Source organism: Anolis sagrei, chromosome 3, assembly GCF_037176765.1.
Source record: "Anolis sagrei isolate rAnoSag1 chromosome 3, rAnoSag1.mat, whole genome shotgun sequence".
NCBI lineage: Eukaryota > Metazoa > Chordata > Lepidosauria > Squamata > Dactyloidae > Anolis > Anolis sagrei.
In genome coordinates this window covers 54,831,779-54,855,316 of record NC_090023.1, presented here as the reverse complement: position 1 = coordinate 54,855,316, position 23,538 = coordinate 54,831,779, and the positions used below count along the sequence as shown (strand labels likewise).

The window sequence follows — 23,538 nt, the reverse complement described above, 5'->3', positions numbered from 1 at the left end:
ATATATGCAAATTGTCTTTTCTTTCATCCTACTTTTAAAAATAGCAGTAAGAGAATGATGCTGTATATGTTCAGGTTTTACTAGAAATTGTTTCTTAACACAAAGAAGTGAAATCTATCCTAGAATTATGTGTAATTACGCAGATCCTACAATTAGAAGAGTACAAAATATATCCCCTTAAATAAACTTTATTCAATCTAAACCTTTTGATTTACTTTCATTTAAAAAAAGATCCATATACTATCCTTTAGCAAAACCATCTTAAATGATAATTCACAATGAAATGTAAATAATACATGAGCATACTCGCTTGGAACCAAAATCTATATGAATTTGCAAATTCCTTATACATGTTCAGGGTATAAAATACCAGAATATCAATGAGGAAAGAGATTTTAGCTCCAGTGACAACGGGATTCATTGTGGCCTTTGATAATTTTATTCTCTAGAGCAGGTATGGGCTGCTCTAGAGAGTTGGCTGGAAACTGTTGTTTTTACCAAATGCACAAAATAGTACACACAACAATCTCCTAATGGACTCAAGAGGACAGAGCAAATAAGATCAGAGGCTCCCTTGGAGAACTGAAACAAAGAGTCCATCTGCACTGATGGAAATTTTGTTTAAGTCCTTGATTTTTTTTCCTAACTGATCAATTTTATTTGATGTTTTGTTAATTTCAGAAAATTTTCTGTTAGTTCTTATATCATCAGAGAGTCTTTAGGCTACCTCCCAGGGTTTGTTTATTTCAAACAAACAAGCATTTCCCAGAATGAAATGTATTCATATGACAGCGTGTTTCTGTAATCCCAAAGCAAGCTAAAATTACTGCTGCCAAGAAATACAGCAATTGTTCCCAGGACAGCAGATTTAACAGAGATCAAGTGAGGAAAAGATGAATGCTAATAATTTAAACAATATATCTCTGAATATATACCTAACCTCTCATTTGTAAACCATTTTAACACTGGTCCCTTCCACACTGGGCCCATAATGTGGGAGCTCCCATGGTTTTACACTGCATTAGACTCAGGTCTTCCTGAAGGACCCTGGTCTAATGCAGTATGGACCCATAGGGACTGACCCCTCGGCATTCCTAGGACTACTGAGGGTCAGTCCACACAGCCCTCTCAGGTTTTCCAGGCTGAATCAGGCTGAACCCTGAGGGCACCAATCCTTCTCCAACCCCAACCCCCAAAGACTTTAAAAAATAAATAACTTACCTGGCCACAGTTAAACCATTACCAGAGCTCTCCTAGCACATAGAAATGACATGCCAGGAGAGGAGGGGTGAGGAAGAAAATCACTCCTCACCCCCCCCCCTTTCTGGCACATCATTTCTACATGCCAGGAGAGCTCAAGCAGCAGTTCAATGATAGCTGGGTAGATTGTTTTATTTTAAAAGTCTTTAGGGGGGAATTGGGTGTCTCGTTGCCCTTCCAGAAGGTACTGGGAGGGCATCTAGACACCCCACCATGGAAAGCATGGGCTTTTGGGGCTGGTGTGCAGACTAAAGTCTAGCCCAACCCGGGTGCACTGACTATTACTCCTGAATATTAATTAAAATGGTCTCAGTGGAAATTGGTGAAAGGCAATTTTTTTAAATACCTTAGTCTAGATTTGGCATGTGATCTTAGAAGAATAGAGTTGGAAGAGACCACAGGAGCCATCTAGTCCAACCCCCTGCCATGCAGGAAAAGCACAATCAAAGTATCCTTGACAAATGGGAGGAAATGAAAAATAATACAGGACAGTGAGTGAAACCAGGGATATTTCAAAAAATATTTTGTATGCAAAAATTATGAATATTCAGATAAATTCAAAACAAAAGCACTAGAATGTCTTGATTCTTCTAGGATCTTTTCTTTGTCTGGATAAGCCTTGACACCAAGGAATGGAAGTGGAAAATAAAGAGAAATTGTGGTAAATTGAATGTTGTGGTCCTAAAAAGGCTAGATGATCATGGATGGAGCATAGGGTGTGTGTGTGTGTGTGTGTGTGTGTGTGTGTGTGTGTGTGTGTGTGAAGGAATGTTTCTGGAAAAAATATTTGGTGGAACAAAGATTCTTCTGGAAAGATTATTGGGTGGAACATAGTCCTCATCTACACTGAACATTTCTTCCAGTTTCAAACCGGTATTGAAGAAAGTGGTTTCACTGTGCAGATAATTACATAGGAAATTTTGGACCAGTTTGAGGCCCAAATGCTGATCACAGAAACAACCAAGCATGGATGCACATTAGGGACTTTTAGAGCAGTTCTATTATCTGGGTGGAGGTCACTAGGGAGTGCTAGAGAGAGAAAGATGGTCTATTTTATGGGGCTGGGAGTTGAAGGAGGAAAACCATTTTCCCTGTCTTGCTGGTTATTCTCCTTCCCGTACCATAAATGATTGTTGTTTCCACAACAAGGACATGGCTGGGTGGAATAATAGGAAAACAGGAGTAAATGGTTATCATCCTTCAACCCGCCTCCCCCAATAAAATGGTCCAACCTTCTCTCTCTATCGACCCTAGTGGACTACAACCAAATAATGGAATAGTACCAGACTTTCTTTTGTGCCTTTTTTTTTTTAGAAATTTGATGTCATGCTACCACAGGTAGCTTCAAACAGCATTAAATGTTCTTCGTAGATGAGGCCAAGAACATTGTCCTGCTCTTACTTTGAAATGTGAGCACCAATTGCATGAGAGCAGTCTGGAAGCTATTACTGTCCTTTAGAAATTGGCAAAATATGTGCCCACTCCCTATACTGTGTGGGAGTATGAAGTTAATGGTTGTCAGGTTAAACCTAGGGGGTAACCTAACCGCTCAATTCTGCTTTTCAAACTACATGTATGCATAACAGATTATAGTAGTCAATCCTGGATCTCAGACCTATGCTTAAGTGCAATTTTGGTGTTTTATTTTCATTCAGTAACAAGTAAATGAGGGCAAAGTATGGCCATAGAGGACCTTTCTAGTGTGAGAGACATATCTGATTTAGGAAAGCCTAGTACTAATTAAGCATGAAAATTGTGTTTTTAATTTTGTTATGCATATTTGGAATTGTGTCAACTGTAGTCCTAATCAATTAACCTCCACATGGTATCAATTGAGAAATAATGCAGAGTGTATAGATATGGTATAATGAGATTCTGTCTCAGTCTGTAGAAATACTTTGCCAGGAGCATTTTAAAGTCTCTGTTCTTACACTCTTCTTCCATTGAATCAGGTGCTACAGTTTTTACAGTTTTCTTGTCATTGTACACAGAATCCATTTCTAGATGGGCCTTATGTTTGACAGGTGTCAGACAAGAGTTACATTTTGCTCTGTCGATGTCTCATCACAAGCAGCAATGACTAATAGTTACTTGACAGATCAAATAGGTGGCTTCTCTCTCCCTTTGTCTTTTTAAGGCCCAAATGTGATTACTTGTGTCACTTGTAGAAAGTTGCTCAGAATGGCCTGTCTTCTTAGATTTGGCTGTTAATGTGCTCAGTTTAAATGATCTGAAATATATTTTTGAATCTAATTTCTTGGTGACTTTCAGAGAATCTGCTAACATTTCTGATCAAATCACCTGAAACATTGTCCACATACACCAGGAAACATTACCAGTTTAATTAAATTTTACAAGAATAATAGTTGCAAAATTAGAAAACACATATGCCATAATACATATCTACTAGCAGCATTCATAATTGCCAAATGTAAGTCATTCATCCAAGAAAATGTACTACATCAAATATCTTTAATTGTATGGATAAAGTGTCAATTTTAAATTATGATACTCCCAACAAGTACCATATGTTACTAAATATTTCTTCTAATATGACCACACGTACTCCTGTAATACATCTCCTTGTCTGATATGTCATAAAAAATGAACAATATATTAAAATATATCTTGTCTTTCTAGTCAATCATAATACATTCTGCAATTCATAATGAATAACATCTTCTAAAATATTTAGTGCCCCAAATACCGAAAAGCAGTCAACTCTTCAAATGAATGCAAAAGCTTCACTGTTAACAAGGTTCCCAGCTAATCATTATGCATACTGTTAAGACTAATTTATATAGGTGTGCAAAACTGTAGAATTTTAAAGTGCATTCCAAATACAAGTTTTTTGTTAGAAGTCATTAAAATGTAGCACATAAGTATCAAGTTTCTGTTCATACTGAAACAATACGTCCCAACTAGACCATCCAAAGAGCCGCTTTGAGTCTCATTTGGGAGTGATAAAGCAGGGTATCATCATCACCATCATCACCATCAATGGTTGGGTCTTTAATCCTTTGTAAAAGATGCAAAGTTTGAGCTCAGGCTTAGCTCTTCTGAGACACATTCATGATGTCTTAGCCTGCCTTTAAATATTTTGGCAAGACAAGCAAAATAGTAGACTGAAAGACTTTCAAGGATAGAAGACCAACTTCTGGCATCTCTCTCTTCAAGTGGTTTTCCCATATGACTTGACTGTGTGAAATATTATTTATTTATTTATTTGGCGCATTTATCTATTCTCTTAGCACTCCAGAGCTCCCAATGTGGTATACAACAGATTTTTTTAAAAAGAATATTACATACTTATATCAAACTTTTAAAAAATATAGATTAAATATGTTCTTGAAATATTTTCCAACTATACACAATTGAAAGAGAAAACTACATCTGATTTTAAGAGCAGAAGGCCACATGAAACAGTAGGCTTAGGTTCCCAATGGGATATCTTAAAATGGGTAACGCCAGTTGGACTTATCTTAGGCTCCAGACCTATGATATCGTTTTGATATATCATGCATAGACATGTATTCGAACACACCAGCACTGAATTGTCACCTGCTTGATGTGTTCAAGGATTCTCAAAAATCAGTCAGTTGAAAAAAGTGCCATAAAAATCATTTTGTTTTTATAAAGAAGCACAATTACAGAGTTTGCTGAGAGTATGGCCATAAATGTACAGGTGCGTGCAGCCCACTACTGCATATGTGCTAATCCATGTGATGATAAATTAGGGTTTATTATGACATGCCAAGGTAGCATCTATGTCTGATGTTATACTGGATTAACCAGCACAAAGAGAAATTTGTTATTATTCAGCTTTGCTTTCCTGTTATGAGAACTGCTGTCAACAATACCTGTGAATACTATACCTTGAACAATGCTTGATTTTAAAAAGTGTTAGAAGTTTAGAGAGCCATCTCAAAGGAGGGTGATAGATGGTGTGGGGTCTTTGATGACTGATAGGTGTCCTCAGGGTTGCATGGTTAGCAACTTGATGAATGCTCCTGCCCTCCCTCCTTGCAGAAAGTACCCCTTTCCTTGTCATCCTTGGGAATTACACAGTGGGCCCTTTTCCCAGGATTGTTACTTGTAAGCTACTATGTTTCTTTGTGGAGGAAGAAATAAAGCAATGGCCTGCTCTACCAAGACAATGCCTTCATTTCCAAGGGGCTTGCTCTAGCAACTTGAACTATGGATTAAGCACTTCAGGCACATATAGATATTTCTTGAAGCTCTTAGCACCAATCCTGAAGAGAAGACATGATTTCTTTGCAGTTGCCAAACTGCTGCCAAGCAACATGATTTCCTACTGAGCATAAGCATATGTTTTGGCAAAATGTATACTTAGCTAAAAAGAGAATGAATGAATTTTAAACTAAGAACTATCCTACTGCTTTGTCAAACAAAGTAAACAATTCATTTTATTTTATTTTATTTAGAAAAAGAGCACAGTCTCACTTAACACACTCAGGGCCTGTCCAGACAATGTTCTGGCAGTCCCAAATTAATTCACTAAAAACCAGGAAAATCCTGGTTTGTAGCAAATAAATTTGATAGTGGATTTATTCCATGCCTTCTTAGAAGACACAGGATAACTCTACTATATCTGGTGTCTGGACTGCAGACACCATTCCCACAGTTTACTGGGCTAAATAAGCCCGGTAAACTGTGGGAATATCCACCCCTCCCCCCAAGCCCCCAGACCCTTTTGAAAAGTAAAAAGAAGTTATGAGGTCTGCAGTATACCCTTGGAGCAGCTCTCCTGGCATGTACAAATGATGTGCCAGGAAAGTGGGGGGGGGGGAGCTGCTCTGAGGGTATAATGCAGGCCTTGTAAGTTCTTTTTACTTTTCAAAAGGGTCTGGGGGCGGGGGGGGGGGGGTGGAAAGAGATAGCACCTCCGGACATTCTCTCAGGCTAGTCCTGAGAGAATGTCTGGACACCCACCCCAGAAAGTGCCCTCTGTGTGGAGACTTTTTTAAAAAACGGATTCTCCTGGGATAAGTGCCTGTTTTTTTTTTTTTTTTTTTGAAAATTGTGTGGTGTTCAGACTTTCTTGCAGCAAGAAAAGAAGTTGAAATTATTTTTGCACAGAATAAGTCCCAATTTCTGAATATCATTTGAAAATTGTGCTTTTCCTCAGCAAGGAAAAAAATGATTTTTTTATAATACTTTAAAGGAAAAAAAACCTAGTGAGTAAGTACACCCCAAAGCATATGTGGAAAGAAAATATTTTTATGTATTGCCATAGTAAAGTCATACAATAGTACAAATGAGCCATTGGTTGAAAAAACTAAGTTCAAATTGCAGATAATATCAATTCTGTATGTTGAAAGTGTAGCAAACTTACATGCACATTCAAAATATTCAAAAATATTCAGGAATGGAACATTCAGTTTATTTTCCTGTGTGTCTTACTAAATTATTGAGAAAACAGGAACATATTTTTTTTATTTTTTTTTTTATTTGGAGTTCTTCTACCCCGCCCTTCTCAACTCCCTAGGGGGGACTCAGGGAGGCTTACAAAAGGCACAATTCGATGCCCAACAGTTCACTTAATACAATATACAAAATACAATATAACGACAACAGTTATAACTAGTTAAAACAATCAAATTAATACAATAGCAGCAATAAAATCATCTTGTGGTCAACGTTGGCCAATTCATAAATCTATAATCCATCCAGCATTGTCATTGTCCTTTCCTACTCTGGTCGTCATTGTCTTTTATCCATCTGCCAGCTTACCCAAAGGCCTGGTCCCATATCCAGGTTTTTAACTTCCTTCTGAAAGAGAGGAGGGATGTTGATGACCTAATTTCCCCGGGGAGTGAATTCTACAGGTGAGGGGCTACCACCGAGAAGGCCCTGTCCCTCGTCCCCACCAGTCTCACTTGTGATAAAGGTGGGGCCGAGAGCAGAGCCTCCCTAGAAGATCTTAAACTCCGAGGTGGGACATAGAAGGAGATACGTTCGGACAGGTACTCTGGGCCGGAGCCGTATAGGGTTTTGTAGGTCAAAACCAGCACTTTGAATTGTGCTCGGAACTGGATTGGCAGCCAGTGGAACTGACATAACAGGGGGGTGGTATGCCCCCTGTATGATGCTCCGGTGAGTAATCTAGCCGCCGCCCATTGGACTAATTGAAGTTTCCGAACAGTCTTCAAAGGTAACCCCACGTAGAGCACGTTGCAGTAATCTATTTGGGATGTAACAAGAGCGTGGACCACCGTGGCCAGATCAGACTTCCCAAGGTACGGACGCAGCTGGCGCACAAGTTCCAGGCTCAGTGATGAGTCCAGGATCACTCCTAAGCTGCGAACCTGTGTCTTCAGGGGGAGTGTAACCCCGTCTAACACAGGCTGTAACCCTATGCCCTGTTCGGTATTACGATTGACCAGTAGGACCTCTGTCTTGTCTGGATTCAGTTTCAATTTGTTAACTCTCATCAAGTCCGACACAGCAGCCAAGCACTGGTTCAAGGTCTGGACAGTCTCCTTGGTAACAGGTGAGAAGGAGTGACAGATTTGGACATCATCTGCATAGAGATAACACCTCAGTCCAAAACTCCGGATGATCTCTCCCAGCGGCTTCATGTAGATGTTAAACAACATCGGGGACAGAACTGATCCCTGTGGGACCCCACAACAATGGTTGTGGGGCCGAACAGGTGTCACCCAGTAACACCTTCTGGAACCGTCCCTCAAGAAAGGACCGGAGCCATTGCAAAGCAGTACCCCCAAGTCCCATGTCCTCGAGGCATCCCAGAAGGATACCGTGGTCTACGGTATCGAAGGCCGCTGAGAGGTCCAGCAGAACTAACAGGGACACACTCCCCCTGTCAAGTTCCTGGCAAAGATCATCTACCAAGGTGACCAAGGCTGTCTCAGTTCCATGTCCCGGCCTAAAACCAGACTGTGCCGGATCTAGATAATCAGTGTCTACCAGAAATCCCTGGAGTTGTGTTGCCACCACACGTTCCACCACTTTGCCCAAATAAGGGAGATTGGAAACTGGCTGATAGTTGTCGAATTGAGTGTGGTCCAAGGATGGCTTTTTCAACAACGGTTTTATAACAGCTTGTTTTAAGCTCGCTGGAAACTTTCCTTCCTGTAAGGAGGCATTAACCACCACCTTAACCACTCCGCCAAGCCCCCTCTGGCTTCTTTTATCAGCCAGGATGGGCAGGGGTCTAGGATGCATGTGGTAGGTCTCACTTCTCCAAGGATCCTTTCCACATCCTCAAGCTGAACCAATTGAAATGAATCCAATAAAACCGGACAAGCAGGTGGTCGTGTTGCATCCTCAGAGACTGCTGTTAACATGGCGTCAAAGTCAGACCGGATCAACGCAACTTTATCCGCATAGAAACGAGCAAATGCTTCACAGCGAGCCACCGAGACGTCAGGGATCTCGCTCTTCGGTGGATTTAACAGTCCTCTGACGACTCGGAATAGTTCAGCTGGACGATTCTTTGCGGATGCAATATTGGCAGCAAGAAATAATTTCTGTGCCGCCGCTATTGCCATGTCATAGGACCTTAAAAATGTGTTCAGACATGTTTGGGTTGATCTGACACCACATGCACTCTAGTCTCCTCTTCTTTCGCTTCATCACTGCCAGCTCCTCAGTGAACCAAGGAGCAGGTTTAGCTCGGTTACTCGAGAGGGGGCGCTCCAGAGCGATTGTATCAATTGCCCTAGTCATCTCACTGTCCCAGCGAGAGACCAGAGCATCGACAGAGTCACTAGCCAAGGAGGTGGGAAACTCCCCAAGAGCCATCAAGAAGCCATTAGGATCCATAAGTCTCCTGGGGCGGACCATTCTAATGGGTCCACCACCCCTGTGGAGGGTAAGAGGCACAGTGAGTCTAAACCTGATCAGGTGGTGATTGGTCCATGGCAATGGAGCGATGGTCAGCTCCTCCACCCCATCACCTTCATCCCATCCCTGACAAAAAAACCAAGTCCAATGTGTGCCCGGCATTATGGGTGGGACCTGATACTAATTAGGACAGGCCATGGTTGCCATGGTGGCCATGAAGTCCTGAGCCGCACCTGATTGGGGGGGGGGGCTTGGCATGATCATTGAAATCTCCCAGGACTAAAAGCCGTTGGGAGTTCAAAGCCAAGTCCGAGACCACTCCTGCTAGCTCAGGTAGGGAGACTGTCATGCAGCGGGGTGGTCGGTACACTAACAGAATCCCTATCCTGTCCCGGTCACCAATCCTAATGCCGATACACTCAAAGGAAGATGACTGTGGGATGGGGCACCTGATCAGGGAGATAAAATCCTTATAGACCATCGCGACTCCGCCTCCCCGCCCTCCAGGTCTTGGTTGATGCTGCACAGAGTAACCTGGCGGACAGAGTTGGGTGAGGTTCACCCCTCCCCCCTCGTCTAGCCAGGTCTCTGTAATACAAGCAAGGTCAGCTTGTTCTTCCAGGATTAGATCTTGAATGATAGAAGTTTTCCCATTCACTGACCTTGCATTGAACAGCACCACTTTTAACCTGGAGGGACCACCATCCTGGCACCTCAGCTGTACCTTGTCAGGAGAGTATTTTGGTGTTGCCAATATGTCCTTATCAATTTTGTGTTGAATAGGTTGTTGGTTTGCATTATGAGTGATTTTTGGGATTTTCAATATTCTATTGTAAATTTTGGGCCGGAATTGTTGTTCATTTGTATTTTTAGAAACTGCTAATGTGTTGTTATAGAATTTGGACTGAATTAGATGGTTTGTTCTCCCTTTTCCGTATCTCCCTCTACCTGTCACCACCTCTATGGCGGTCCCCCCCGCCTGCAGAACCATCCCACCCCCGAGGATACTCCCCCTCCCCTCTCAATTCTTGTTCCAGTTGTTGACTCTTGATAGCAGTCATTTGTATATGGCCATTTTAATCTTTGTTCATAACAATTCTAATTAAATGCAAAACAAATAATTAATGTTTGATCAATAATTTCCATTAAGAGCTTATGTCAATCAGTATTTGCAGTAAGCAAAGAAGTGAAATAGACCAAGTACTTGCCCAGAAAGGTCATAACAGTCTCAATCTTAGGGTAGAAAAATAAGATGATTTGAAGTAAGAATTTACAATGAACTAGCATATTACAATATGAAAAGGGATGTTATAATACTTCGGATAATTAATTGAGAGATATTAATTTAGAGAATGAAGTTGGTGGTACAAGCTTTCATAGATCATGTCTACATTGGCTTCTTAATCCACGGCTTGTCCAGACCAACCATGATCATAGCTAGATGCACAGTGCCAAACTGCTGCATAACCACATTGACATCAGATAATCCAGTCAGACCAAAACCACATTAGCACCACTAGGATTTCACCCCATCCTCAATGTTGCTGCTGCTCATTCTGGCTATGGAAATTGCAACGAGCATCTGGCCATGATCTATCACAACTTCTGATATCAGCTATACAACCAGCAAGGGAGGGCATAAAATGATGCACTCCGGCAGGTCACATAGATGTCCCATTCAGTATATGTGACTGCAACAGTCAGTGCTGGCAGTTAGCCCTATGGCTGGAGAGAGGGAGGCATCAGTAGTGACACAGGATGAACCATCAACTTCCTCTGTACTGATGGGTTCAGAGAAAGAATGAAGATGGTGGTGTCCATCTGGGTAGTAGATTGGGCTAAATGCAACACAGTCCTGTTTAGCCCAGGCTGCTATGAAGTTCCATTCAGCCCAATCCACTACTGAGATGGATTACCCAGAGTTTCCTGTAAATTCCAGAATATCTCCTCACTTTGCCTAAAATAGGGTAAAGTTGGAATGAGGGTAGAAAACTTGGAATAATCACCAGAAGTTGTGATGCTTCACAGTGAGCTGGAGGTGAGGGTGATTGCTCATTTGGAGAAATGCAGTCTATGAAAGCATATGATAGCAAGTTCATTTTTTCAGTCTCTAAGTTTCTACAAGAATCACTTTGCATACTAATATTCTTGACCAGCGTTTCTCAATGTGGGGGTCAGGACCCCTTGGGATTTCACCATCAGAAAACACAGTATTTTCTATTGGTCATGGGGATTCTGTGTGGGAAATTTGGCCCAATTCTATCATTGGTGGACTTCAGAATGCTCTTTGGTGGGGTTTTGTGGAAACAGACCTTGACATTTTGGAGTTGTAGCTTCTGGGATTTATAGTTCACCTACATTGGCTACAACTTCAAAATGTCAAGGTCTGTTTCCACCAAACTCCACCAGTGTTGACATTTGGGAATACAGAGTATCAGTGCCAAGTTTGGTCCAGATCAATCATTGTCTGAGTTCACAGTGGTCTCTGGATGTAAGTGAACTACAACTCTGAAACTCAAGGTCAATGCCCCCCAGTCCCTTCCAGTATTTTCTGTTGATTGTGGGAGTTCTCTCTGCCAAGTTCTGTGTGTCTATTCCATTGTTGGTGAAGTTCAGAATGCTCTTGGATTGTAGGTGAACTATAAATCCCAGCAGCTCCAACTCCTAAATGGCAAAATCGACCCACCCACAACCCCACCAGCATTGAAATTTGGGCATATTGGGTCTTTGTGCCAAATGTAGTCCAGTGAATGAAAATACATCCTGCATATCAGATATTTACATTACAATTCAAAATACATTACGAGCAAAATTACAGTTATGAAAGTAACAACAAAAATAATTTTATGGTTGGGGGTCACCACAACATGAGGAACTGTATTAAGGAGTTGCGGCATTAGGAAGGTTGAGAACCACTGTTCTAGATTAACATGACTATGTCTTTGAATTTCAGTATTAAAAAGTTTCTATTTTGTATACCCAATCTAGCCAAATCATCAGGTAAAATTACCAAGAAGTTTGTTTTAGCCAATTGGTTTGGCATATCATGAAAGGGCAGTGACTTTAAAATTGATTATTTGTGTGTGTGTGTGTGTGTGTGTGTATTATTTCCAGAAATGGGAAGATCTTCCTGTGGGATTTTCTGTCATGCAACACAATAAATTGGTATTGTATACTATGTAACCTGATTACTGAAGCATCAATTACTATTCTACTTCAGGCAGCAAAATATCTTGGGTCAATCTCTCAGCTGCATACCTTCTTTCCTTTACATCTAAATAAATTTGAAGGGATTGGGACTTTGTCTTTTAGTAGTCTGTAATGGCATTACTTAATGGTTGTCTGTAATGTAGTGTATAATTCACTTAAACACTTGACAAGTCTTATGGAAGTTGTATGTAATGGTGCTCAAACAACATATCTCCATTTGAGGTAATTTTATTAGCAAACCTACTCAAATAGGCACTTTGTCTTTGGAACAAACAAGCCAATTATTTTGAAGGATTGTGCATATGTTCATTTTGTGACCTTCCTCACACATATTTCTATGGAGGTAATACTCTAGAGTAATAGAATCTTAAATAATACACAGTTAATAGTACACAGAGCTACACTGGCTAGGAAAATGCATCATTTCTACTAAGATGTAAACACATACGATACTAATATATTAAATTTTCAGGTTGCAGCTAATATATATTCTCTCCCTGCAGCTAGATTTTCATTCACCATCTGGGATTCCCTTTTTCCCTACAAAGCAACAAAATTGGTATCATAAAGAGTATCAAGAGAAGAAATATGTAGCAGCGCTAGAGCTGGTTCATAAATTACACTGCACAATAAAGTCTACTGTAGCACCTAAGAAGTTTTATTTCAATGATCTGTAAAGTGATCATGTGACTTAATGAGACCCACTCAGCAAAGAGCTTTAGTAGCAAAACCTGCCTTTCAAAGTGGTTGCTCATAAAATAGTGTAGTACAGAGATTAAGCATTCTCAGGTGATGTATCTTTGAAATACTGTTCGCCTTCCTTGAAATTGTGTAAGTAAAAATAGGTTTTCTTTCTTTAAAAATCCCCCTGTAAATTAAGGGATAACAAAATGCAGTAATTCTCATCAGTGTGACATTTAGAAATGCAAGAAGCTAGAATAAGTGGAAATATAATGTGGAAACGAATCACAAAACATCACACAGACTTCTAAACACGCACTCCCACCCTCCCACCCCCCCATCCCGGATTCGGTTTCAAATTGCCAGGCTTTCAGTTCTATGGTGCTACATTTTCCCTTTCTCATAGTAAGGGGATATCATACAGCTGATTGCTAGAGATTTTTCTTTTATTATTTGCCTATTCTGTCTCCCCCTCCAAAGAAATCCAGGATGAAATAGAAATTATTTATTATTATTATTATTATTATTATTATTATTTATTTATTTATTTATTTATTTACTGCACTTGTAGACCGCCGTTCTCAGCCCTAGGGCGACTCACGGCGGTGTACAACATGTAAAAACAGGTACAATTTACAGCATAAGCAATATCACAACAACATTAAACAACATCACTATCAATAATACAATTACACTAAATCATTCGCGATGTCTCATTGTTGAATCACAATCCAAATCTCGTTATCCATGTTCCGTTCCAATCGTCATTGCCAGTTATTGCAGCACTTACTCAAACGCCTTCTCAAACAACCACGTCTTTAGTCTCTTGCGGTTATTTATGCTATAACTGGAACTGTGATGTTGACTGGAACTACTCCATGGTTCCCAGATAAACTACATTACAGCATAAGCTAAGAAAACATCGAACTCTGTTCTTGTCTTCCAAAATACAAAACCAAATCCATTATACCTTAATGTTTCTTCACAGGTATTGTTTTGTTCTTCTCCTAAAAGCTATGCAGAGTAACCCAAGGCAAGACAGTCTTGGGAATTTTCCTCATTCTCCCATGTGTCATCAGTAGATAATACTGTGAGTTTCAATGCATGGATTATCAACATGGTAAAATCTATTGTGTAATTTAATATATGGTATTTAAATTTTATAAAGATGTTAATAACTATGTATAGACAACCCACATTTAATGAAATCCAAAATGAGTATCATACAGTCTCAAGAAGCTACAAATTATAGTATCTATAAGCATTATTTATTATTAATAAAATTAAAAGTGGCCATTATCAAATGTTTGCATAATTGAAACAAGTAATCAATGAGTCATTTCCTACTTAAACAAGTAGCCTAGTTGAATCACTTTTTTCTTGCTTTAATTTAGGTAGACATATCAATTAAATTGTCAAAAGAGATTGGTGTAGAATATGTACTTGCCGTGAAAAAATAAGATTAATAAACTTTATGTGATTCTATGCAAGGTAAAGGTTTCCCCTGATATTAAGTCTAGTCATGTCCGACTCAGGGGGGTGGTCCTCATCTCAATTTCTAAGCCAAAGAGGCAGTGTTGTCTGTAGACATCCCCAAGGTCATGTGGCTGGTATGACTGTATGGAGCACTGTTACCTTCGCAATATGATCTACTCATATTTGCATGTTTTCAAACTGCTAGGTTGGCAGAAGAAGCTGGACCTAACAGTGAGAGTTCACCACGCTCCCTGGATTCAAACCACCAATCTTTCAGTCAGGAAGTTCAGCAGCCCAGCGGTTGAACCCACTGCATCACCAGGGGGCCAGTTTACTAAAACAAAATTTGTCCTGCGGCAACAGACAATTCTGTTGAGGAGGATTAGCATTTCACAATCATATTCTATCCTTGACGTTGGATACTTCCTTAGCCTGCTGACACAATATAGTATATTATGCTTTCAATGTACAGTACTTTTAATTGTACTTATTATGTTTATTTATTTCAACCTTTTACTTTGGTCATTTATAAGTTATATTTAGTTATTTGATTTTATGTTTTGTCTTGATTGTTGTCTACTTGTTTTCTGGCATTGACTGTTTGCCATTTTTGTTATTTCTGTAAACCACCCTGAGTCCCTTCGGGGAGAGAGGGCAAATTATCAATAAAATTATTATTATTATTATTATTATTATTATTATTATTATTATTATTATTATTAAGAATAGTGCATATTTGATAGTCTTCACCCCTATCACTTAGGATTGTTGCTTGTCCAACTCATCATTCTTAGCCTCACTAACTGGGAATTTTAGAAAAAATGCTTCCACGTTGGCCCATTTTGCAAATTCTGCTGGCTAAATAAACACATAAGGAACTTCCTAATTGTACCATGTTTCCATCAGATTGAGAGGAATAGCATAAAGAATAAAGTCTCCTTGTGATTTTAAGCACCAATGGAAATTTCCAAACAGAATTCTGAGCTGTGTAAAAAAGTTTCCATGCAAAGTTTTCTCATCTAATTTTACTCTTTATAAGAGGAGAACAACGGGAACATGTGGAAAATATGTTAGTAGATAGTACAGGCCTCCTTTTTGTGTGAGATGGCAACGGAACTAGTGGATTCGTCCTCTTTATCAATTTTCCTCCCCTTGGTACATGAGAAGAGGATTTGCATCCAGACCACATTCCCAGCTACAATGTAGTAATATTCATGTTCCAGACAGTGATGTGAGATTAATCATCTAGATCTATTTGTATAAAGGATTAGTTTATGCTTCCGACTTCTGTGTGGATTATGCTTTTTTGGTTGCTTAAGGGCTACCAGTCACAGAACAGACTCAGATGCTGACTCAAGAATCGTTATATCTAATTCAAAACTATACTTCAACACATCTTTAGTATACCAGGTTGGGAAAGATAGTATCACGAAATCTTTCATCATCCCAAATGAAAGATCACTCTGCAAAGGGACTGGAAACATTGAATTCAAAACTATAAATTCTTGTTAAACATAGTAGCTAAGATTGTGTGTGCATGCTTGTCCACATGCACCAATGTTGGTAATAGCAGATATTATTCTTGGCCGCTTACCATCTAAGTAAATATCCTTTTGCATGTTTGAGGAAATTAAAGTTGGGAAAGTGTCCTATGATGTGACCAGGTAGAAAAAGTCATGATAAAAGTAAAAAAAAACCTGCTGAACTAATTTGTGATATTAGCATGACATTGTTTAGCTGTAACAAGCTAAACAAACTAAAAGCCATTAAATAATTGTCTTACTCTTAATACCATTATAATTTTAATCATAAAAATAATCATAGCATCACAATTTTGAAGAGAAAAATTATTAAATATATAAACATATATAGACACACAAAATGTTTCAGAAGCAGTGATAAGATTAAAGAGGGGAGCACTGAAGATTTAGAAGCAAACTTATAGTTATAGAATTATGTTTCAAAGGGCACTATATACACAATTTTCTCATATTCCTTGAAGACTCTTAAATTTGTGATTATTTGCCCCCTCCCGCCCCCAAATAGTTGTAATATTTTGCTGTTTTAACTTTTGGACAACTCTACTTGGCTCTATCTACTCTTGCTCTGATTCTTGACTCCTAACTAATTCCCAGTTTTCCTTGTGTATGACCACTTTGCTCCAACTCAGCATGTTACTCATTTATCCTTTTGATCTGACACTCATCTCAGCTTGATCACATTCTTGCCTCAATCTTTGTGCTGTGCTGCTCACCTGTTATTTGCTATTTTTAGGTTTTTAGCATTTATAGTTTGAGGATTAGTGAAGCTTTTTATTAATGAATATTGATAAATGAATTACATTATAAGGGAAAATGCAGGCTTTGTAAATAAGGTAGATTAAGAAAAAAAGGATGGGAAATAATCCATCTGAAAGCATGTTCTGTAACCTGGTAGTATAGGTTTTGGGGGGTGTTGTTGCTTATAGTTAATATAGGGCTGAATCAAGGCATTTTGATGGCTGAAATGGACTAGTGAATGGTGCCTAATACCTTGGGTATAAAAAAAATAACAAATGTAATAACTGGATAAATGTACAGAACTGGCTTCCTATTAATAAGGATGTCCTTACTTGAGATATACATATAATTATCCTGCACTACAGAATGGGCTGTTGTCATGCACAGCAAGAACAAAGATAGGTATATTTCATATTTAAAATCAATAGAACTGTTGGGAATACACAAGTCTATGCATCCTATGAAGCTGTTCTCTGGATCAGCGGAGACCTTTGCTTGTTTCCTTCAGTTATACTTAAGCAGCCAAAGTAAGTAAAAAAATAAGATTTTAAAGCTGCTCTTTTTGAATTATGCAGATAATAGAGAGTAAAAACTTCTTCATATTTAAAAGATGGTAATTTTTAGAAGTATTTTGTGCAAATGGCAGCAGTATCAAGATAGAGCTACTCTCATGAGGGTGTATCAGATTGACTTACAAATTACTGGGATTAATTGAAGCTGAGGTTTTAATACTATTAAAATACAGTTGGGAACATAAAAGTAGATTTGTATAGTTTCATACCACCCTAAATATATCCTTTAATATTTGGATGTCCATCCTTTAAATAAGATTATATTTTAGCTGCTTCTTTAGTATATGCCTTTTTTTGGGAAAGATTTGCAGCTCTTTCTCAGTATTTTCCCCTATTTATTAGTTCATCTTTTTTATCTACTGTGCTTTCTTCTTTTCATCACTTTAACTTATGCTTTTTTTTAACTGTTTTTCTTAGGCACAGAATTTTTCTTTCATTTCTTTCACTGTAATTTGTTAATCTTTCTAATTATGATATGTATTGTGTATTATCTGTTTATGTGGTTTATGATATTTTTTATTTCTACATTATGTTATTTTTCTGTTTTTAGCCATGTATCTCATCCATGGGAGAAAAGTAGTATAAAATAAATTAATAACAACAATAATAATATTAATAACAACAACAACAACAACAACAATAATAATTTTTTGGTGTGGCCATTTTTATTTCCATCTTTCAGGAAGTTTGGGAAATAGGCTATCATTTCCATAGCCACCTTCTTTATTGGAGCTGCATATGAGATGAAGATCCAAACAGCTATAATAATCTGTTCCTGGTTAACATATTATTAATAATGCATTGTTATGGGGAAAACCATATAAAAACGAGAGTGACTACTTCAATAAGACAGAACATACCTAAAATATTCTTCACCTTTCCTCTATTTTTATTATTGAGTTAAAAAAATCTAGATAAGATGACACAACACATTTTAACATAACAGTTTGGCCATTTTGTGTGTTTTGCTATGGGAATTTCTCAAAAAGTATTTTTGTAGATACCCTTTTTATTTGCTATATTGCAAGTGCATTATTTATAAACTATCAGCAGAATTTAAATTATGAAGCTACACATAGCTACATACAGTATAATTGATATAGTGCAATATAGCAATATTTAAAACTGATATTGGACTATGTTAATAATATATTGTATGTATATATACCTTGTAAGCCGCTCTGAGTCCCCTTCGGGATGAGAAGGGCGGCATATAAATGTTGTAAATAAATAATAAATAAATACTACAGCACCAGAGATATGCATAGTTCAGTTTTTAAAGCATTTTTGATGTTATGGTTTCTTGAGTCTTAGCATACTAATTCATAAAAGAAGGTGTTTTAAAAGTAGTGAAATAAAAATGGTGTTTCATACAGTAGCTATTATCAGTTGCAGAAGAATAGGTGAATTAGTCTATTGTGGTAACAGCAACAATAGCAAAGGCAGGCACAAGAGTCTCATGATTGATCAAGATAAAGTGTTATATTCATATCAACATCAACCACAGGCTATAATTAACGAATGATTCAGTATAGGCTGGAATATAGAAAGTGAAGTGAATTCAGTTTCTGCTAAAGTGGGAGCTCTGATGAATCTTAACCATAATTAGAGACAGACAAAAGAAATTTGTGGTCCAGAAAAAGGTGGGAGTAGAAAACTTATCATACTGTAGTCTTCCTTTAGTCTTACATTTTGCTTAGAACAAAAACTCCTGCTACAGTTTTACGATTGGTGCAAACATAACACTACTTACTACATACAAGGGCAATGGTCATATGAAATGACCCTTTGATAGCTAGACTGTCTGTGAGCTTCCAAGGCACTATTGAAGCTTTGAGAGTAGAAGTCACAGAGGCTAGGGATTTACCTACTGATTCTGGATTGATGAACAGGGACTTGTGCTGAGCGGATAGATGAAGGAAACAAAGAATAATTTTGAGAATGCACGGTAATATTGTGAAAACTAAATGCCGTTCTATTACTTGTTTGTTCAAATTACATCACTTTGGTAAAAATTCTTCTAGCTTAAGTAATAATTATTCTCTCCTGAAGATAGTATTTAGTAAAATGTTCTCATTTTACTATAAATGAGGACATTTAAACAGGAATTGTATCATATAGAAATGATGTGCACCTTTAGACACATTTCAATGATAGGTTTAGACTTCTTGTGCCTATTTGTTTATAAAATGAAGCACAAAAAAGGTGGGATCAAAGTCAAGACAACAGTAAAAAGCCATTATTGTTTTTTCCTTACTGTATTTTGTATCAGTTAGCATAGTTGTAATAGGGAGGCTATTCCTAGCAAAAAGAAAAGTAGAAGAGTACATAGTTACTAGAGATGTGCGATCCATTAAAAATTCTTCAAAAGTAATTACAAAACTGGGGGGGGGGGTACTGATATTTTGTTTCTAAAGTATATTTAGTGAAATATTTATTACTATAACGAGAGTAATGACATTTTATTATTTTATTATAGCAATTGCTACAGTGGTAAAACACATTTACCACTCTTAGCCCACCAAATATCAAAATGTTTTACTTTTCCACTGATTTTTGGGGAATTTTCAAAGTTTTTATAAACAACATTTTTAATAATAAAGAAAATGTGCTCCTAGTTTGAAAGTATTATTTCCTGTTTAATTGTATAGTCCTTACTTTTAAAGTAGTAGTTCTACACCAGGAACTTTCTTTTTGCGCCAAAAACTTTGTTAAATTAGTGGATGATAGTGTTAAATTAGTGGACTAGAGACTACATCAAAATGTGCTATAGGACAATGTCCTTCTCACAAACACAAATTTTTTGCAGTTTAATAAACTTTTGCCTTGTTTTTATGATAGAACCAATTAGGAAATTTATAACCCAGGAACAAAAATAATAATTTATTGGAACTCTGGTTAGCTATAGAGGGGCAAATCTTTTATAACCCAGGAACAAAAATAATAATTTATTGGAACTCTGGTTAGCTATAGAGGGGCAAATCTTTCTGATGCCTATGTGAATTCATAGGAAGTTCTTTTATTGATACCTCTGGGATGCAAGTGTTCTCCTCTACAAATCTTAACTCTTTCAGACTACTTGCAAGCACTTTTATCATAATGTAATGTAACATCATGAACTTAGCTTCAAGTTTTTTTTCCTTTGCTGATAAAGAATGGGTTTTGAAACTGGTCAAATCTTATTTGCTGACTAAAGTTGATGTTTATTAAAATAATGTTAATGCCCATGACTCTACACAATTCCAGAGTTTGTGGGATGAATCCTGCCTTGCTCCATTCTACACTACCATGTATGTTTGGGAAATTTGTCCATTATTTGGACTGTTGTATGTTCTCAATTGCTTTTCTGCTATAGACATTTAATATTAGTGGAAAGTCAAGGGTGGCTAGAATTGTATAGAATATACATGATGTAACATCATGAACTTAGCTTCAAGTTTTTTTTGTTTGCTGATAAAGAATGGGCTTTGAAACTGGTCAAATCTTATTTGCTGACTAAAGTTGATGTTTATTAAAATAATGTTAATGCCCATGACTCTACACAATTCCAGAGTTTGTGGGATGAATCCTGCCTTGCTCCATTCTACACTACCATGTATGTTTGGGAAATTTGTCCATTATTTGGACTGTTGTATGTTCTCAATTGCTTTTCTGCTATAGACATTTAATATTAGTGGAAAGTCAAGGGTGGCTAGAATTGTATAGAATATACATGATGTAACATCATGAACTTAGCTTCAAGTTTTTTTTTCGTTTGCTGATAAAGAATGGGCTTTGAAACTGGTCAAATCTTATTTGCTGACTAAAGTTGATGTTTATTAAAATAATGTTAATGCCCATGACTCTACACAATTCCAGAGTTTGTGGGATGAATCCTGCCTTGCTCCATTCTACACTACCATGTATGTTTGGGAAATTTGTCCATTATTTGGACTGTTGTATGTTCTCAATTGCTTTTCTGCTATAGACATTTAATATTAGTGGAAAGTCAAGGGTGGCTAGAATTGTATAGAATATAGAATTGTATAGGTGTTTCTTATCCTATGAAAACTACCTCTACCGATTTCTTGACTAGAGTCCATTCCAACCTGAGAGCAATTGATACCAGAACCAAGTGGGAATGTTTGATAAGCATGATAAATATAAATAGGCACAAGGAAGGTGAAAGTAGCAAGATGCATGATTACCGAGTTGCACAGTCTCATAGGGCCTCTTCCCAAGGGGACACTGTTCCAGCTAAAGACATTTTACAACATGCTATGTCCAGTCTTTCTCAGCTCTGATTCAGCAGACTTACTGTACTCTCTGACCTACCTGGTGCAATATAAGCCTGAACTATAATTACAACTACACCAACTCAGCGCAATAGGATAAGAAAAAACAGCTTTCTCCTTCTCTGCTATATCTTAAGTTTGTATAATACACATGTGCTTATATTTTAAAAAAAAGATTGCAGAATAATGGGAGCGGGGGGAAATAAACATATTGCCATTATTTGTGGCACATAAATCAACCCCCATTGTCATATTTTGGCATATGTCTACCAAAAAGAGACTATAATAAAATAGAAAATAATACACTTTATCCTATGTGATAATTTATCTTTCCTTGGCCAGAGAATACTTCAACTCTGTGGTGACTTTGAGCCATTTGTCAGTAATATTCTTTCAGATGTGTGGCATGTAACAAGCCTCCTTGCTCAGGCTAGATTAAAAGATGTGGCGATCTCTTATTAAAACATATGGCTTCCCACCCCCACCCCCAAATGCAGAACAAAAGTGATCACTAAAAATCACATAGTGCAATTTTTTTTTGCATAGTTCTCATTTTTAAGACAGATTGTGTTTAGCAATACCTTATGTAGTATCTTTAACTATGCTAATTTCATGGTCTCGGCACAAAAACCCATTTTCCACTTTTCAGAAGACAGTGAGAAGAGATTGAAAATGAAAGTAAGAAAATTATTTCTCTTTTTCCTCAGATCTCCCACAGGCAGATGATACAATTTTAGCAGGTTTTGTAATGATAGAGAACATTATTTTATATTGCCTTTGTTTTGAAAATACAAAAGTGAAATACAGTCATAGAATTATTAATCTTTGATTCTTTCTTATGAGAACCCTGCAGGCATACTTGTGGCTCACTTAAACAGGTATTAAATTAATGTATTCAGTTTTATGCTGTCTCATTATAAGAAATAACTGCTACTACTCTTTTCTTGTTGTTCAGTTGGATTCCAGTTGCTAACCAATAATAATGAAACTACAACAAACACTGGGATTGATGCTAGTTTTAAAAAAAATGATTTGATTGGCATCTGTGACAAAGGAGTGCATCTGTTGAGAAAATATACAAAACTAGTTGTACCATTCTTTCATTCTTGCCGTCTTAACTGATAAAAAATCTGTTGATCTCACTACCTTTGAGGATGCTTGCCATAGATGCAGGCAAAATGTCAGAAGAGAATGCCTCTAGAACATGGCCAGGAGAGAATGCCTCTAGAACAACCCATTGATTCTGGCCACGAAAGCCTTTGACAATACAATCTGTTGACAGTCCAGAGAGTGGCTTATCTGCTCCTCTGAAAACCATTGAAATTTCATAGATGATGGGTAATGGCCATATTTATCCTTGATTTGGTTCCATTTAACTCTATTCTTCACCTCAAATTCCACCCCAACCAAGGATCATGGTGAACAATGTCATGAACATTCTGTTTTGGCTTCTTCCTTGTAATCTGTCATGATCTCTAGATCATGCCATACAACTGACACAAACCACATGGCCATGGGACATTGGGCCAAAAGGAAATGCAGGACAAACGGGGCAGCCATAAAACTTAGCTGCCAAGGGTGAGGGAAGAACTGGGCTTTGATATGGGAGGGCTTTGATATGGTAATGGGACTAGGTGCCAAAGGTAAGGGAGGAAATGGGCCTTGATATGGAAAGGCTTTGAAATGGTAAAGGCACCAGGCTACCTGAATGCATGATTTATGGTATGGTAGTTAGTACTATATAAGAGGCCTGTAGTTGAAGCTCTTGTATTCCGAGCAATAAACGTGTTGATGTCTACTCCACTTGTGATTCTCTGCGTGATCCTTCATAGGAGATTCCTCCAGAGCCACACAGCGTGGAACTGAGACACCTGACAATTTGTTCGGAATCACTCACTCTCTCTAGCTTCTACCTACCAAAAACATGGAGGGAGAAGAGAGAGGGCTTGACACTGT

General features: G+C 37.9%; 1 protein-coding gene across 5 annotated transcripts in view; it reads left to right on the top strand.

The window, feature by feature from the left end:
- The window catches only part of CADM2 (cell adhesion molecule 2), a 537,220-nt gene that overhangs the window by 403,069 nt on the left and 110,613 nt on the right, over positions 1–23,538 (top strand). The window lies entirely within an intron of this gene.